The 7094-nt window shown below is 46.8% G+C and overlaps 1 protein-coding gene across 1 annotated transcript in view; it reads right to left on the bottom strand.

Moving 5' to 3' along the window:
- LOC126235648 (dynein axonemal heavy chain 3) overlaps positions 1-7094 on the bottom strand; it is a 1245905-nt gene that overhangs the window by 1134248 nt on the left and 104563 nt on the right. The gene's annotated exons all lie outside the window — the stretch shown is intronic.

Genomic DNA, 7094 nt, shown 5'->3' with positions numbered 1-7094 from the left:
CTGGGCATCGCCTTACAGTAGTGAGTCGAACCACAGAAACTTTCTCAATGGTAGTCAGTGTCTCATCCGTCAACCAGCAGAAGTTAAATCAGGAAACTTTAGATCGGGGAGGTCGTCATCTGGCAATAGTCAATGCTTGAGACTCAGCACTCTGTCCGTGGCATCGAGCACTAGCTGTGGTCTAGGCTGTTACACCTGTAATCGATTACTCTGTAATTCAGATAAAGCAAATGAAAACACAAACTAATTATGATATTCATTTAGGTGTAAACAGTAAATCAGTAAAGCTGTTAAGCTTTCATCTTGATTTCAAATTACATTTAGAGGACATATTAGCCTGCTCTGCAAGAGAACAGTGGAGACTCACAGATGTAGCACTAATGAGTATCTGAGGATACCCTGTTCTTTTCCAGCCAAATATCTCCTACAGCATATTGATACGAAGACAGCCCTGTTATACTAGTGAAATTCTTGGGGTAATAATAGTAATCAGAACAAAGAGCAAAATGGATCCTAAAGCAAACTTAATACAAAATGTAGCATTCAATTTGCAACACAGTGACATTGTCTCCACAACATTGCCAAACGTTCAATAATAATCTGGCTCATTCATATGGCATGTGTGCTGTGAAATGATCACATGCAACCACAGTGGGTTTCAATGGCAATTGGTGACTGCATGTAACTTGCATGAACTACACGAGAGTTCTCAAAATGGAGAAGCATAAGCAATGTTTTCAATTTTCAGTGACATTAGACACACTGTTTGACAATGTTTACTACTGTAATTTGAACTTTAAACATTGTATAAGCATGTACTGTTCTTTCAGTTCATCTATTAAAATCTATAACCCTACATGTGTTCAGGCAGCCATGATGATCCCTCTTCAGTGGTTTTCTTCCACTTCAATGGTCCACATTTGAATGTGCCTTCAGAATATCTCTCTAGGTATGGCTTGCACCTTTGGAAAGACACTGCTGCTAGCATTTCTACACTGCAATCCCAAGAACTCGCCACATAGCACACTGACATTTGAATTCATTACCTGTGTAATGACAATTTGAAAAACCCTTCTGTCCCCTCCTTATCGAACTGAAGGTACTCACATAAAACGATACATCTATTGTCATTACTTCATGTCACCAGACAGAACATACAGCACACCGTCACAATACAAGAGGCAAACTAGACATTGATATTTTGAGACACAGATGACAAAGACCTGAAATTTAAACAAAATAACATGTTCAACAGTTTTTAATAAATTTCTAAAACTTGACTTTTATTTCCCTATAACGTTCATAACGCTAAAATTTATGACTTGTTGCTGAAACGTTTATCCTGAAGGTGATGGAACTTTGAAAATGAAATGGTTATATTGATTTTTAAAAAGATTGATAAATAAATAGCATTATGTTTTTAAGATTTATTCTCTCATTATCAACTGTCTACTTAATGATGCAACGTATACTACAGAAAGTATTCAACAGTTAAAAACTGTGAAACATCTAATGAGCAGTACAACAATGAAGAGAAATTGTACCATATGTAACACAGTAATGAAATAAATTTCAATCCATTCTTCAAGTACCTTTGGCTACTGAATACAAAAAGTATTTGTTATAACGTCAAGTTTAACAAATATATTTCAGAACGACACAACACATATAAGTCACAGAGTAAGTTGACAAGCAAGACATGTGTACACGTTAGCATTCGAATGAGCACTGAGTCCCAGTCTAGCGGCCGCTGCTCAGCTGGCCGCTTAGGTGGCGCAGCTGCTGCATGGCTGGTAGACAGCGCCGCACGTAGAGGATGCGCGTAATTGCGCGGCGGCGCTTTGAATGATCGGCGAGTCACTACACTTTTCCCCCCCTTTGAAATTGTTGCACTGGTCTTGATGGAGGTGTCCTGGAGATGGCTAACGTCCATAGGCATTGTTTGACTCGCCGTAAAGTCTCGAGGAGGAGGCTTCCCGTACGGACGGAAGTGTCCACGATGATAACGGGTCGAGATGACAGGAGACATAGGGGTCGAATCTGCTGGGGCCCCCTGCACCAATCTGCCCATTGCGGCAAGTCCAGTTGATATGTCAGGAGACATGGGTGATGTGTCGGCGTCCGTTGGAGGAGGAGGCGAGTAGATTTGCTCTGACAGAGGATGGTCATCCGGTTCCTGCATGGGCACGTCTCCTGGTGGCGTCCGTTCTTGTGCTGGCATTGCGATGACAGTGAGAGGGCTGCGTTGTGAGTATTGAGAGATGCCAAGATCCCAAGCGTCAGGTAGGGCCAAAAGTGGTGTAGCGGCATTCGGAATAGGTGTTTCTGGCACACGAGGCCGAAGCTGGTCCGAATGACGCACTGCAACACCCGTGTCCGTCTGGATTTCATACAGGCGTCTGCCACAGTGTCTTAAGATGCGGCCCGGGCTCCATTTTGGCCGCCTGCCATATCCCCGTACCCAGACGAGGTCGTCGGCGGTGAACCGGCCAAGGGAAGGCACCCGCGACCGTGAGGTGGGAGGCCGCAGAAGATGAAGTAGCGTGCGGGGCTGTCGGCCATGTAAGAGGTCAGCCGGGCTGTGGTCCCCCATGGGGGTGAAACGGTAAGACGCCAGAAACTGGAGAAGTGCATCAGCAGCAGCAGAAGAAGTCAGAAGTTTCCGCATCTGAGCCTTAAATGTGCGGACCAGTCGTTCAGCCTCACCGTTGGATTGTGGATGGAACGGCGGGGCCGTGACGTGCATAATGCCGTGACGAGCACAAAAATCCGCAAATTCAGAAGAGGCAAATTGCGGACCATTATCAGTAACAAGAGTAGAGGGGAGGCCTTCCAAAGAAAAAATGTGGGCGAGAGCACTGATGGTTGCCGCGTTGGTAGGCGACGTGCAACGGACAATGAAAGGAAAGTTAGAGTAGGCGTCAATTACGAAGAGCCAATAAGTACCTAAAAAGGGTCCCGCAAAGTCAGCACGAATGCGCTCGCAGGGCTTCTCAGGCGAAGGCCGTGGTGACAAAGATGACTTCGGGGCAGCGGCCTGTGACGCACAAGGGCCGCAGGCAGCGACCATGTGTGCTATTTCAGAGTCAAATGGCTCTGAGCACTATGAGACTTAACATCTGTGGTCATCAGTCCCCTACAACTTAGAACTACTTAAACCTAACTAACCTACGAACATCACACACATCCATGCCCGAGGCAGGATTCAAACCTGCGACCATAGCGGTCACGCGGTTCCACACTGAAGCGCCTAGAACCGCACGGCCACACCGGCCGGCATTTCAGAGTTGATGCCAGGCCAGTACACATGATGGCGCGCCAGAGATTTTGTGCGAGACACACCCCAGTGCCCTTGGTGAAGGAGGCGCAAGACCGGAGCACGCAAAGACGCAGGTACCACAACACGCGGCGAAGCATCGTCAGTGGAAAGGAGGATAACAACATCCCTAGCCGTGAGGCGGTAGCACAAAGCGTAGTAGTTCCGCAATGGATCAGAAGTCTTAGCGAAAGGGCGATCTGGCCAACCCTTCTGAATACAGCGTAAAAGCCGGGAGAGGGTAGGGTCAGAACCCGTAGCAGCTGCCAGCCTGTCCCCAGTGATGGGGAACCCTTCCACAACCCGCTGCTCGGCAACATCCAGGTGGAAACACAAAAGCTCGTCCCTATCTAATGCCTGATCAGGACCCATTGGAAGGCGAGACAGAGCATCAGCATTTGCATGTTAGGCCGTTGGCTGGAAATGAATCTCATAATTGAAACGAGACAAGTAAAGAGCCCAATGCTGGAGGTGGTGTGCAGCCTTGTCGGGAAGTGACATTGATGGATGAAACAAGGAAACAAGCGGTTTGTGATCCGTAACAAGATGAAATTTTGAGCCATAGAGAAAAACACCAAACTTATGAAGAGCATAAATAATGGCCAGAGCTTCTTTTTCAATTTGAGAATACTTTTGTTGGGCATCCGTGAGCGTTTTGGAGGCATAAGCAATGGGTTGTTCCGAACCATCAGAAAAATGGTGCGCAAGGACTGCACCGACCCCGTATTGAGAGGCGTCTGTGACAAGAACAAGATGTTGGCCAGGCCGTACCCAGGCACGGGGCCTGTTTCAGCATAGTCTTCAATTTCTGGAAAGCCGCATCGCATGACGCGGACCAGTGAAAAGGCACGTTTTTATGCAACAGGCGATGCAACGGCTGAGCCACCAAAGCCGCAGACAGTAAAAACTTGTGATAGTATGCTATTTTCCCCAAGAAGGCCTGCAGTTCCTTAACAGATGTAGGGCGAGGAAGGGCATCGATCGCAGCGACAGTTTGCTGAAGCGGATGAATACCATCCCAAGAGAGTTGAAACCCCAAGTACGTGATAGATGCCTGAAAAAATTGTGATTTCTGAAGATTATGCTTAAGACCGGCAGTCTGTAAGACATGAAAAAGTGTGCAGAGATTTAGAAGATGTTCTTCAGTGGTGGAGCCAGTGACAACAATGCCGTCCATGTAATTGATACACCCAGGGACAGGGAGCAATAATTGTTCCAAGAATCACTGAAAGAGAGCAGGGGTGCTAGCAACCCCGAATGGCAAGCGTTGGTATTGATAGAGGCCGAAAGGCGTGTTAAGGACCAGAAACTGCTGGGAAGCAGCGTCGAGAGGAAGTTGATGATAAGCTTCTGACAGGTCAATTTTAATAAAATACGGGCCTCCAGCAAGTTTAGTGAACAGTTCTTCAGGACGGGGCATAGGGTAAGTGTTGATGAGGCATTGAGCATTTACAGTGGCTTTGAAATCGCCACAGAGACGAATATCACCATTTGGCTTAGCAACGACAACGACAGGAGAGGACCACTCACTGGAAGTGACAGGAAGCAAGACCCCTGAAGTAGTGAGACGATCCAACTCCCGTTTTGCCCGATCACGAAGGGTCACAGGAATGGGCCGAGCCCGAAAAAACTTAGGCCGAGCAGTGGGTTTGAGTGTGATATGAGCTTCAAAGTCGTTTGCACGGCCTAACCCAGGGGAAAAAAGGGACGAAAATGTCGTCGACAAGGAATCCAGTTGAGCATAAGGAATAGCATCACAGACAATATTGACAGAGTCATCTATGGAGAACCCAAAAATGTGAAAGGCATCGAAACCAAAAAGATTTTCTGCATTGCTCTGGTCGACCACAAATACGGGAACAGTGCGAACGACGGATTTGTAAGATACTTCAGCATCAAATTGTCCCAAGACAGAAATCTGTTTATTGTACGTCCGTAATTGCCGAGTGACAGCTGACAGGAGTGGAGAACCCAACTGAAGATAAGTCTGAGAATTAATTATAGTGGCAGTAGAACCGGTATCCACTTGCATGCGAACATATCGACCAAGTATTTGGACAGTGAGGAATAACTTCCCTGAAAGGGAATAAGTGCAATTGACAGACAACACAGAATCAGAATCAGCGTCATGTTAATGAACATCATGTATATGGTCAGATCTGCAAACGGAAGACAGATGACCTTTCTTTTTGCAATTGTGACACACAGCCCAACGTTGGGGACAATCATCGCGTGAATGTTTCGTAAAACACCACGGACATGAAGGAAGTTGCCGGGGGTTTTGCTGCAGTTTCTTAGCGGGTTGTTTACGGCTAGGCCGAGGCTGCGCGTGGGAGCGCACTGCGGCCAAGTCGGCCGGCGGGGATGTGCCGCACGCGTCGTCAACAGCGCACAGGGGTTATATTTCCCCGACATCACCCCACGGCCTCTATTTGTGCCCCAGCGGAGCGAGAAATTTCAAAAGACTGCACAATGGAGAGAACTTCATCTAGAGTCGGATTCGCCAACTGAAGGGCACGTTGCCGAACTTCTTCGTCGGGCGCCGACCGGATAATAGCATCCCATGCCATGGAATCGGCATAGGATTCTTTGTGAACGTCAGTAACCAATTTACACTTTCGACTGAGGCCGTGAAGTTCAGCAGCCCAAGCGTGATCGGATTGATGTGGCTGTTTTTGACAACGATAAAAGGCAACACAAAAGGCTACCACATGCATTTGCTTTTGAAAATAGACAGACAGAAGTGAGCACATTTCAGAAAAGGACAAAGATGCAGGATCCTTCAAAGGAGCCAATTGCGACACCAACCGATACATTTGAGGTGAAATCCAGGAAAGGAACAGAGACTTACATGGTTGTTCGTCCGTCACATGAAATGCCAAAAGTGCTGTCGAAGACGTTTTTCATAATCAGACCAGTCTTCCGCCGTCTCGTCGTAAGGAGGAAAAGGAGGTACAGCCAACGAGGAGAAACACCCCGCATTTGACGCCACGACGAAATCGCGAGTCGCCGCTGTTAGAAGCGTTTGCTGTTCAAGGAGATTTTGCAATAGTTGCTCGACAGTAGCCATGGAACCCTGTGGGTCAACGGTGAAAAGGAAAAATCCACTACCTAGTCACCAATTGTTATAACGTCAAGTTTAACAAATATATTTCAGAATGACACAACACATATAAGTCACAGAGTAAGTTGACAAGCAAGACATCTGTACACGTTAGCATTCGAATGAGCACTGAGTCCCAGTCTAGCGCGCTGCTCAGCTGGCCGCTTAGGTGGCGCAGCTGCTGCATGGCTGGCAGACAGCGCCGCACGTAGAGGACGCGCGTAATTGCGCGGCGGCGCTTTGAATGATCGGCGAGTCACAACAGTATTCTGGGCCTTAGTCCATTCAATAGATTAACGTAGGGGTAAATGCCAGAAGCTCTTAATCATTTCTGGCATGTGGTGAACTTGTTCAGAAGCAGTGAATATTGACAAAAATGATTGTTTTCTGGGGTAAAAATGATGGTCTTTGCATGCCTCTCCCTGTTTAACCTAGACACACAGAAAGAGATCTGTGATCATCACGCTCCACGATTGTGCTCTCTATACAACACAGCCTGCTCTCTCTATTGCAGAACTGACCTTCCAATTCAATATCATAAATGGATTTGGAGCATGCTACTTGCATCTCATACATAAATACATCATTCAGAACCAATATATTTCCATAATAATGCTTAACTCTGGAACAATAAACTATTAGAAACATACTGTATGACAAAAAAGGTCTTCTTCT

Source organism: Schistocerca nitens, chromosome 2, assembly GCF_023898315.1.
Source record: "Schistocerca nitens isolate TAMUIC-IGC-003100 chromosome 2, iqSchNite1.1, whole genome shotgun sequence".
Taxonomy (NCBI): Eukaryota; Metazoa; Arthropoda; class Insecta; order Orthoptera; family Acrididae; genus Schistocerca; species Schistocerca nitens.
Note: the sequence above shows the minus strand (reverse complement) of the source record. Positions and strands in the feature narration are given on the sequence as shown.